This window comes from Dama dama, chromosome 18 (genome assembly GCF_033118175.1).
Source record: "Dama dama isolate Ldn47 chromosome 18, ASM3311817v1, whole genome shotgun sequence".
Classification (NCBI taxonomy): domain Eukaryota; kingdom Metazoa; phylum Chordata; class Mammalia; order Artiodactyla; family Cervidae; genus Dama; species Dama dama.
In genome coordinates, this window is record NC_083698.1 from 7,509,181 (window position 1) to 7,521,590 (window position 12,410).

The 12,410-nt window shown below is 41.7% G+C and overlaps 1 protein-coding gene across 1 annotated transcript in view; it reads left to right on the forward strand.

Moving 5' to 3' along the window:
* Positions 1-12,410, forward strand: part of CDK14 (cyclin dependent kinase 14) — a 738,271-nt gene that overhangs the window by 83,019 nt on the left and 642,842 nt on the right. The gene's annotated exons all lie outside the window — the stretch shown is intronic.

The window sequence follows — 12,410 nt, forward strand, 5'->3', positions numbered from 1 at the left end:
CGGCTGAGAGACTGAACAATGAACAACAACAAAGGAAGGAGAAGATAAAGAGAAGAGTCTAAGGAATCAGAGGATCCCCTATATTTAGAGGTCAGTGGAAACAAAGGAGTAGGGGGTGGGGAATTGAGAATGAGTAGCCAATTAGTTAGGAGCAAAACAAGAGTATGGCTCAGAAGTGTAGATAAGGGAGTATCACAGTACTGCAAGAACACTCTTCAGATGAAAACAGAGAGGTGTTCTGTATTTGGCCCCAGGAGGTCTTAGCTTGCTCAACAAGAGCAATTTCTGTGGGGGAGGGAAATCCAATTGTCCTACAGTTGAAGAATGAATGGGAGAAGAAATGGAGACAGAGTTACCGGCAATGCTTTTGAAAAGGAATTTTTGTGAAGAGGAATAGAGAAGGTACAAAGGGAAGGGACCACAGGGCTATGGAGGATTCTCTCTCTCTGTGTGTTAATGATGGAGGTTTTAGAGCCACTGCTGATGGAGATGATACAGGAGGGTGATGGTGACATGCAGGGGAGAAGGGTGAGGCAGAGCAGTGAGGTCCTTGGGAGAGAGAATGACTCCAGAGCATGAGAACAGAGATTGAAAATTGAGAGTGAAAGCCTGTCATCCACCTAATAGAACAGGAAAAAGGAGGTGGGAACAGAAGTGAATGGTCAAAGAAGATGAGAGAGGTTCTGTCTGATTCTTCATTTTCTTTCTGGTGTTGAAGGCCTAGGAGAGAGTAATATAGTTACATCATCCCCAATAATTCCAACATCTTATCATAATGTTAGCTGTAAGTCAAAATATGATTTAATTTATAGAGACTTTCCATAGATAGAAATTCACAAAGAAAAACAAATTTCTTGATCAGGGTATGTGTGCAAATTTTTTCACTATAAATAGCACATTCTAATTGACCATATTTAGAATTAAATATAAAAGAGCCAAGAGTATCCTATAATTATGATTACAGATATAATCACTGATATTTGGAATCTGCTTGCTTGAGTAGACCAGATAATTAGAATATCATGTTAAATATGCTGAGGTTCAAACCTGTACAAGACTGAATGCTTTGCACAGAGAAAAAATTTCATGGCTAGAGAACTGCATTCTTAACCTGGGCCAGGTATTTAGAAAACATGCTGTTTTGGTTATAAGGAAGTACAGGGAGCGGGTGGAATGGGTGGGAAAACACCACAGAAGCTTTTGTGCAAACTCATCTGCATTGTTGGAAAAACAACACAAAACCACGACCAGTTCAGTAACATTATCTTTGGCCTCTAAAGAACAGTACATGTTTTGGCTGACTATCATCCTCAATAATTTATCTTGTTGTTACATAATATGTTTCCTTAAGAAAACTCAAAGAACTCTACACAAGTGATGTCATTTGTCTTTATAACATTCTGAAGCTGAAAACAGAAGGGAAGTTGTCTAGACCAGTGCAGTCCACTAGAAATATAACATGAGCCAAATAGGAAGTAATTAAAATTTTTCTAGTAACTACATTTAAAAAAAAAGTTAAAAAAATGTTAAAAAAAAAAAGTGAAATTACTTTGAATATTATAGTTAACCCAATATATCTAAAATATCATCATCTCAACATATAACAAAGATAAAAAGTTGGCCATGAGTTCTATTCCATTCTTTTGCTGGTACTGAGTCTTTGAAATCTGGTATGCATGTAACACTAAGGACGTCTCAGTTTGGACTGGTCACATTTCAAGGGCTCTGCAGTCATGTGCGTGCGTGCTAACTCACTTCAGCCGTTTCCGACTCAGTGCGACCCCATGGACTATAGCCCACAGACTCCTCTGTCCATGGGATTCTCCAGGCAAGAATACTGGAGTGGGTTGCCATTTCCTTCTCCAGGGGATCTTCCCGACCCAGGGATTGAACCTGAATCTCCTACGTCTTCTTGCATTGGCAGGCAGGTTCTTTACCACTAGCACTACCTGGGAAGCCCCGGTAGCATCTCAGTTCTAGAGGAAAAATGGAAAGGGTGATGGTCACAGAATCCAAAGTCTGGACTTTATTGCAAGCTAATGCAGTGTGAGTCAGAGTTTGTCGTCATCCTGCTCAAAATCCTCCGGGCTTATCATCACTCCCAAAACCACAGCTAAACTCTTTCTCAGGCTGAGCATGCTACAACCCTTACCAACCATCTGGCTTGCCAATTCCCCACCCCCACCCCAACTCATTCTGTGTGCCCTCTGCTCCTGCCCCCATCTCAGGATTGTGGCACTTCCTCCTTCAGCTTGGAATGCACCTTCTCCTGGCTCACTCCCTGAATTCATTTAGGTTTTTGCGCAAGTATCATCTCAGGCAGGCCTGTGATCTAAAATATAGCTCTCCCTGCTAGCCATTCTCCAGCTATTTACCTTGATTTCTTGGTATTCATGACACTAAATACTGAGAATACACAAGCGGTTCAAAAATTTGTTTACCATCTATGTCCTCCAGTAGAAAGTGGGATTTGTGAGGTCAGGGCATTGTTATGTACACTGCTGGATTACCAACACTTGGACTAATGCCTGGCACACAGAACGTTTGTTGAATGGACAAGTGGATGGTATTATTTTTGGCAGATTGTTTAGAGGGTATAGTGAGTGCAGTGTTGAAGACTGTACAGTCTGGAGTCGGACAATCTCTTTTTGAGATCAAATTCCAGCCAGTCTGTTTATCATCTCTATTCTTTTGGGTAATTGCTTAACTTCTTTAAACTTCAGGATCTTTACCTGAAAAATGGGGGTGTTAACAATAGTATCTATTTCATAGAGATGATGTTGTTTTGAAAATTAAATGAGCTAAAGGATGTAACATACCTAAGTTGGCACCTTGCCATAATAAGCACTCAAGAAAACGTCCTATTATGATCTTTTAAACCGTGATTAAAATGAGTGTCTTGGCTCACAAGTATTCTTCAACCTGCTTACCTGCTCCGCAGACAGGGCCCTTATCAAGGTTATTTACATTCCCTCCTGTTTCCCTCTCCAGCGTACTACGGTGTTTCCTTTCAGCTCTTTGGATATGGCTGAACATTCTTTTCCCTGACTTCCTAACGTACAGAGACCTTCCTATCGCCTCTGCACCTATTCCCTTTTCCTCCCCGTCGCCGACTCCTCTTCCCTGTTTGTATTTGCTCAGGCTTTGTCTTTGGTGCTGGTTACTCTTCGCCTTCTCCCTGAGCAGTCTGTCTCACTCCCAGGACCTCACTGGCTATTTCTATGTTGCTGATGCCAGATCTCCATCGCCAGCCGGGCTTTCTCTCCTGAGTCTGAGTATTGGATATTTAGATATCCAATACTAAAGTCATTCTGTTTCCTTCAAACCTGCTCCTCTTTTGGATTTGCTGGATGATCTGGAGGAGGGCATAGGCAACCCACTCCAGTATCCTTGCCTGGAGAATCCCATGAACAGAGGAACTTGGGGGGCTCTAGTCCATAGGGTGGAAAAGTCAGACAGGACTGAAGCAATTGTAAAACAATTTGACAACGTTGTTTCTCTTTGATGTTTTGGTTTCTTGGCCACAAGGCATGTGGGATCTCAGTTCCCCAGCCTGGGATTAAACATGCGCCCCCTACATGGACGTCTCTGCGGTCTTCACCACTGGACTGCGAAGGAAGTCCCTGGATTTCGTATTTTAATAAATGGCACCCCACTTATTCATTGTTCAAACCAGAGAAGGCAATATTAGTCTTCAGCCTTGAGTCTCTTCCATCCCACAGTCCAATCAATCACCATCTTAGCACTGCTACCTACCCCTGGAGCCATACCTGAATCCAGGCCCACTTCCTGTCTGGATTTCAGGCTAGACTAGCTAAGCTTCTTGATAGATACCACCATGTCCATTCTTTCCTTGCTGTGATTCCTCTCCATAAAGTAACAAGAGTAATCTCAATAAAGTGCAAACTGATCTCACTATCATGCTCAGAGCCTCATTGCTTAGATCGCCAAGGTGATGGGTAGCTCCCCATTGCCTTTAAGATAAAGTCAGATCTGAGGGGCAATTTAATTACATCTGTTTGAGAAGTTACTCATGCACACTTGTTACAAATGAATCCTCCACAGCACTGTCCTCTATTTCTTATACTTCAGCCTCTTCAGGGGCATTCATGCATGCTGCATGCATGCTGCATGCTGACTCTTTGTGACCCTGTGGACTGTAAACCTCCAGGCTCCTCTGTCCATGGGATTCTCTGGAGTGGTTGCCATGCCTTCCTCTAGGGGGTTCTTCCTGACCCAGGGATCGAACCTGGGTCTCAGGCATTGGAGGCAGATTCTTTACCGTCTGAGCTACCAGGGAAGACACAGATGTGAATAACATTTCAAAGTCATATCAGTGTAACTACTGAAAGTAATATAGTTAACTCATGGCCATGTTGGGAAGATGAGAAATAGAAAGTGTTCACATATGTGGTGGTGTTATAGGGCTTAGGGAAGATAAGCTCACTCTTCATTATCTACAGTGGAAGTCACTGAAATTGTTTTAAAATAGCAAAGAATACTAAGCTACAAATATTTTTCTTTTCCTGTACAAACTTTTTTTGTTGTTTTAGTTAATAACTCCCCTGCCCCATAACTTGATTTTTGTAATGAAGAGGCTTGATTCCATTTTTAAATCATTGTAAAAAATATTTATTTTTATTTATGTATTTTCCTGTGCAGGATCTTTAGTTGCAGCATGCAAACTCTTCGCTGCAGCATGTGAGATCTAGTGCTCTGACCAGGGATAGAACCTGAGCCCCCTGCATTGAGAGTGCGGAATCTCAGCCATTGGACCACCAGGGAAGTCCTTGGCTCCATTTTTGATGCTTGACTCTTGGCAGCTTCCAGTCCCCACCCCTCTTCCCTATCTTCCTCACATCTGGGCAACCAAGATGAGAAGACCTGTGTAGGTCTTTACAGTTAAGTCACTTCAGTTGTGTCTGACTCTTTGCAAAGCTAGGGACTCTAGCCCTCCAGGCTCCTCTATCCATGGAATTCTCCAGGCAAGAATACTGGAGTGGGTTGCCATGCCCTCCCCCAGGGGATCTTCACCACCCAGGGATCGAACCCAGGTCTGCTGCATTGCAGGCAGATTCTTCACCATCTAAGCCACCAGGGAAGCCCCCTAAGAGTCAAAGTGAATTTCAAATAGGGCAGACTTTAGCCCATGTTTAGGAAAATTCCCCACCGTGCCAGCTCCACCCTTTAACCACAGTAAAAGCCCCCATGCTACCCTTCAACCTTTGTCATTTCCTCATCAGAGCTCTGTATGAGCCCTTTCCCGGCTGGGAACCCCAGCTTAGTATTCTTTATTATACTCATGGGTGGACACCCAAATAAATTCCTAAGCGGAATGCTCACCTTTGGGCATACTGAACTATGCACTTTCTACATGTGCTCAGTTGCTCAGTCGTGTCCAGCCCCATGAACTGTAGCCCACCAGGCTCTATCCACGGGATTTTCCAGGCAAGAATACTGCAGTGGGTTGCCTTTTCCTACTCCATTTTTTCTATATACTTATCATCAATACATTCCCAAATTGCCCAACCCCCTGTTTTACTACTTCCTTCAGCATTCTTTAAATTCCACTCATTCTACTCAGGTCGTTTTCTTGGTGCTCATTCTCCATGGCCTCTGTCCTGCTCCAGGCCAGCAGATTGGTTGATCTTTAGGCTTCCTTCAGAGCTGTGGTCTTAGATTTTCTCTTCACTATCACCCAGACTTTCTCGTGTATCAGAATTCCATTCCCTGGATTCCATCTTCTCCTTTCTTATTTCAGTTGAATAAATTATCTCATAGCTCCCTGAAAAATGGACCGATCAGGTAGTATTTTTGCTCTTTCACATCAGAAAAATATATATTCTGCCCTCTCACTTAGTTATTAATTAGAAGTCATTTCCTAGGTCTACATTCAGTGTGGCTGCTGAGAATTCTAAAGCCATTCTCATACCTAACTCTGTTTAAAATCCTGTTTTTCTTTCCTGAAAGTTTTTAGAATATTCTGTGTGTCTACAGGGTTTTCAGTTTCATGATGAATGTGTCTCAGGGTAGGTTTATTTTCATCCATTGTCTTGGAAGCTCAAGAGGCTCTTTCAGTTTGGAAAGCCATATCCATTCATTCTGAGAAATTTTCTTGAATTGGTTCTTTGATAGTTTCACCCCTCCATTTTGTCTGTTCTTTCTTTCTGGAACTCCTTTTATTCAGATATTGCACTTCTTGGACTAGTCAGTACCTTTTTCAACTTTTATCTCCTCTTCTCTTTCTTTTTGTTTTACTTACTGAGAGATTTCCTCAATTTTATACTTTAAACCTTCACTGGAAATTTTCTTTTATACTATGATGCTTTTAATATCCAAGAGTTCATCTTTATCCTCTGACTGATACTTTTAAAGTCACTAACACCATCTAGCACTTATTCAATGGCTGCAATATCATAATATGTCAGTATCTTTGAATCTTTGAAGTTATTAATAATAGGTTTTTTTTTTTTCCCTCCTGCATCATCTTTATTTCTTCTTTGCTTCTTTTCTGTTAGTTTTGGCCACTCTCTTTCTTATTAGAATATTTCATCAACTGTCTAGAGATCCTTGGCTGTCCACCCATATCTAGAAGAGAGGCACTAGAAAGTCTGGGGCAAGTTCAGTTTACACGGTTGACTTGTTAACTGTGGGTCTCACTGAAGGGCAATATATTGGGCAGAAGTATGGGAAGAAAGTGAGGAAAGAAGTCTAGGTGTCTTTGAGACAGGAAGTAGGGTAGGGCACAACCTTTAAAAGAATGACATAGCCCAAGAACATGACATAAACTGATTTGAACCAACTAGGTCCGAGATGTCAGAATCAACTTCCACTTGACCTCAACCTCAGTATATGCTCATTGTAATACATGCCACAGTGGTTCCCGGAATGACTGCAGAAGGTCAGAAAGTGGGTGGTGGCTCAATTCCTGGAAATCTCCACCTCTTTCCCAAAATAGCTGGAATGCTCCTCTAACTCATTCAGTTCAGTTCAGTTGCTCAGTCGTGTATGATTCTTTGTGACCACATAGACTGCAGCACACCAGGCCTCCCTGTCCATCACCAACTCCCTGAGTCTACTCAAACTCATGTCCATCGAGTCGGTGATGCCATCCAACCATCTCATCCTCTGTTGTCCCCCTTTCCTCCTGCCTTCAATCCTTCCCAGCATCAGGGTCTTTTCCAGTGAGTCAGTTCTTCACATCAGGTGGCCAAAGTATTGGAGTTTCAGCTTCAACATTAGCCTCTCTTTCATCAAGAGGCTCTTTAGTTCTTCTTCACTTTCTGCCATAAGGGTGGTATCATCTGCAAATCTGAGGTTATTGATATTTCTCCCAGCCATCTTGATTCCAGCTTGTGCTTCATCCAGCCCAGCGTTTCTCATGATGTACTCTGCATATAAGTTAACTAAGCAGGGTGACAATATACAGCCTTGATGTACTCCTTTTCCTATTTGGAACCAGTCTGTTGTTCCATGTCCAGTTCTAACTGTTTCTTCCTGATCTGCATACAGATTTCTCAAGAGGCAGGTCAGGGGGTCTGGTATTCCCATCTCTTTCAGAATTTTCCACAGTTTGTGGTGATCCACACAGTCAAAGGCTTTGGCATAGGCAATGAAGCAGAAATAGATGTTTTTCTGGAACTCGCTTGCCTTTTCGATGATTCAGCAGATGTTGGCAATTTGATCTCTGGTTCCTCTGCCTTTTCTAAAATCAGCTTGAACATCTGGAAGTTCATGGTTCATACATTGTTGAAGCCTGGCTTGGAGAATTTTGAGCATTACTTTACTAGCATGTGAGATGAGTGCAATTGTGCAGTGGTTTGAACATTCTTTGGCATTGCCTTTCTTTGGGACTGGAATGAAAACTGACATTTTCCAGTCCTGTGGTCACTGCTGAGTTGTCCAAATTTGCTGGCATAATGAGTGCAGCACTTTCACAACATTATCTTTTAGGATTTGAAATAACTCAACTGGAGTTTGACTAGCTTTGTCACAGTGACAAAGCTATATTCGTAGTGATGCTTCCTAAGGCTCACTTGACTTCACATTCCAGGATTTCAGGCTCTAAGTGAGTGATCACACCATCATGATTATTTGGATCATGAAGATCTTTTTTTGTACAGTTCTTCTGTGTATTCTTGCCACCACTTCTTAATATCTTCTGCTTCTTAGGTCCATACCACTTCTGTCCTTTATTGAGCCCATCTTTTCATGAAATGTTCCCTTGGTATCTCTAATTTTCTTGAAGAGATCTCTAGTCTTTCTCATTCTATTGTTTTCCTCTATTTCTTTGCACTGATCACTGAGGGAGGCTTTCTTTTCTCTCCTTGCTATTCTTTGGAACTCTGCATTCAAATGGGTATATCTTTCCTTTTCTCCTTTGTTTTTCAGTTCTCTTCTTTTCACAGCTATTTGTAAGGCCTCCTTAGACAGCCATTTTGCTTTTTTGCATTTCTTTTTCTTGGAGATGTTCTTGATCCCTATCTCCTGTACAATGTTGTGAACCTCCATCCATAGTTCATCAGGCACTCTGTCTATCCGGTCTAGTCCCTTAAATCTATTTCTCACTTCCACTGTATAATTGTTAGGGATTTGATTTAGGTCATACCTGAATGGTCTAGTGGTTTTCCTTACTTTCTTCAATTTAAGTCTGAATTTGGAAATAAGGAGTTCATGATCTGAGCCACAGTCAGCTCCTGGTCTTGTTTTTGCTGACTGTATAGAGCTTCTCCATCTTTGGCTGCAAAGAATAAAATCAGTCTGATTTTGGTGTTGACCATCTGGTGATGTCCATGTGTAGAGGCTTCTCTTGTGTTGTTGGAAGAGGGTGTTTGCTATGATCAGTGCATTCTCTTGGCAGAACTCTTTTAGCCTTTGAAGCTTGTCTCATTCATTAGCCTATGTAATTACCCAATCCATAAAAACTGACAACCCTATACCCTTGAGCCTCTTTTGCCTTCTGAGATGGTCCACAGTCTGTCTATGGAGTGGTTAAAAGTCTGCCTATAATGCTGGAGACAGGTTTGATCCCTGGATTGGGAAGATGCCCTGGAGAAGGAAATGGCAACTCATTCCAATATTCATACTGGAGAATTCCCATGGACAGAGGAGCCTGGCTTGCTATCATCTATGGGGTTGCAAGGAGTTGGACACGACTGAGTGACTAACACCTTCACCTTCTTTCACTTTCTGTCTCTGGAGTGTGCTTCCTTCCTGAATAAACCTTTTTTCTGTTTACCTGGCTCACTCATGAACTCTTTCCTGTGTGGGGAGAAGAGCCCACACGTAGTGGCCGTCCCTGGGGCCCAGACGGGACCCCGCTCTTGTGCTGCACCCCCCGCCCTGCACCTTGACGGTCACTTACAGACCTTCAGTAGACTGCCTCCCAGTCCGTCCAGCTGCTGGCTTAGGATCAGCTTTCTTGGGACTGACAAGTCAACTACGACTCAACCATTATTCTTCCAGTTCCCAAATTTTTTTGGTGCCATTTTTTCTTTCAATATCTATCTGCTGGTGGACTTACACTTTTTAAAAAATGCATTCATTATCATTTTAGTGGGTTTACAGGAGGAACAGAGACTCTCTTGAGTGTTCTCTGACATTCTAGTAGGACTGAGAGCGTATGTGGTCTTTACTGATGATTATTGAAGTGCCTACCTTTTTGGCCCTCCTGAAATTCACTAGCCTTATCTCATGTCCATTCTCTACGTGGGCCACCTTTCAATTTCTTGAATGTAGTACAGTCTCCTTTTATGCCATCTGGTTTCCATAGTGCTGATCCCTCTTCGAGGAGCTCCTGCTTGTCCCTTGAATGCCTCCATGGATCTTTTATGTCCCAGTTTAGGTGTGATTGCTCAGAGTGGACATCACTGACCTTCAGCTTAGGGTGAAATCTCCCCGCTGGAGTATCCATAGCATCCAGTCCTTCCCCGATTTTATTTTCAAATATTTTTATTGTTTTTTTGGCTGTATCATGTTGCATGTGGGATCTTAGTTCTCCAAACAGGGTTCAAACCTGCACCCCCAGCAGTGGAAATGCAGGGTCTTAACCACTGGACCACCAGGGACGTCTCCTTCCCCTACCGTAAGATGGGCCACCTCTTATTTTCCCTCACTAGTCTGTTAAGCTCTGTGGCGGCAGAGCTTGTGACCATGCTCTGCTTCCTTCACTGCAGGATATCCACCTCTTAGCACAGTGCCTAGGACACAGTGGGCGCTCAGATTGTATTTGATGCATAGACAAATGAAGACAAGTAAAAGGACTTGCTTGTGATAAGAGAACAGAGTTAGTATTGGACATCCGTTCTTGCAATCTTTTCTATTCAACTATATTGGCCTATTCCTTGGTTAGAAGAAATCACAACAGACTTGATTTGGGAAAGGAGATAACAGTCCCCTAAATTTGCATATAGGCAGTACCAGGATAATTGTTTATCTCTGCTATAACAAAATCCAATAGACTAGGTGACTTAAAAACAACGAAAAATTAATTTCCCACAGTTCTAGAGGTTGAAACTCCAAGATCTTGGACTTCTCTTGGACAGTCTATCTCTGGTTTACAAGTGAGGAAGCAGAGCATTGGTAATATTATACAAGTCACGAGAGGTTCTAGAACTGAGAATTAGTTCTCTTCTGGCTCCTAATCCCGTTTTATTTTTTACTGCTTGAGACACATCTAGGATTTACGTCTCCAAGCTTATTGCCTTTTATGCTTCATGGATATTTCTGTGTTGTCCTCTAGGTATATTTAACTTTCATCAAATAACTACCATCATGTTGCTGTTTAAAGACTAAATCAATGGTTCTCATTTGCTACAGGTTGTGCAGAATCATCTTGGAGGGTTTTTCAATCTCTTTGTGCCCCATTCCTCCTCTTATCCCTGCCTAGTGGTCCTTTGAAAATGCTACCCGAGAGCTATACACTGAATATTTGTGTGCCCCAGTCCCACCACCCAAAATTCATGCTTTAAAAACTGACTCCCAGTGTGACAGTATTTGAAGGGTCTTAGAGAGATGATTTGGGTATGAGAGTGAAGCTGTCAAAAATAGGATTAGTGCCCTTACAAAGAGGCCCCGAAGAGCTTCCTCATCCCTTTTGCTATATGAGGACACAGTGAGAAGTTGACAGTCTTCAACCCAGAAGAGGGTTCTCAGCAGAACTCAGCCATGCTGGCACCTTGGACTTGCAGCCTCTGGAAGTATGGGAAATTAATTTTTGTTGTTTTACCCAGTCTGTTGTATTTTGTTATAGTAGCCTGAACAAAGACACCAACTAGTTTTGATTTGACTCACCTTCATAGGACACGAAGTATTGGATTAACTATTAGTTATGAGCAAAATTGCATTAATCCATTACTGACACATGATACAATGGTTCAACAAGTGATAGTTTTAGAATGACTAGTTCATTTATAAACACTAATTAAAACACTATTTTTCAAAGTCAAGTGTATATCTCCATGCGACCCCATGGACTATAGCCTGCCAGGTTCCTCTGTCCACGGGATTCTCCAGGGAAGACTACTGAGTGGGTACCCATTCCCTTCTCCAGGGGATCTTTCCCACTCAGGGATTGGACCTGAAGTTCCTACACTGCAGGCAGATTCTTTACTGTCTGAGCTACCAGGGAAGCCCTATCTTTATTTATTTTTTTTTTTTTTCTTTTTTAATTTTTATTATTATTATTTTTTTTTTCCCAGTGGGTTTTGTCATACATTGATATGAATCAGCCCCTATCTTTAACATCACACTTTTAATTTCTTCCCATAAGGTAGGAAAAGGCAAGACATAGCACTAGAGTTTAGGAGTTTTGATCCATCCATTGGCCTATTTGAGTCTGGCCAGTTCCTTGCTCTCTCTCTCTCTGCTTTAGAATAGTTCCTTTCTAGATAATAAGGACAACCATAATTATATCCAAAATATACCAAAAGAAAAAGAAGACACCACACAAGTTGTTAGAAAAATGCTTTATGAAAGAAGAGATTTTGGTAACCAAAGTGTGTCTCAGTCTAAAACTGGAACCTGTGTAATGCTCTGGGAGATAGTGTCTTGGCATCTCTAGGCCCATTTCCTTTATGTAACATAGTGATAATGATAATGTCCTTGGAGTAGTATGGGTTAAAATAAGATGAGATCATCAGTTTATAGCCCAGTATAAAGCCATAAGTTATTCTAGTTACATTTTACAATTATAAATAGTAAGCCATTTTAGCTAGGAAATATGATATGTCCAATGACACCACCTTATGGATAGTTTTTCTGGCTTGTAAGCACTTGATTAGAACAGGTATATGAATGTAGTTGAACTGTCAAGGGCCTTGGGAAGAAAGACTAGAATTTGTTTTAAACTTTTTTTTAAAAAAGACTAGGATGGTTTTGGTAAAAAAAGCTACATTTCTAAATTTAATTAC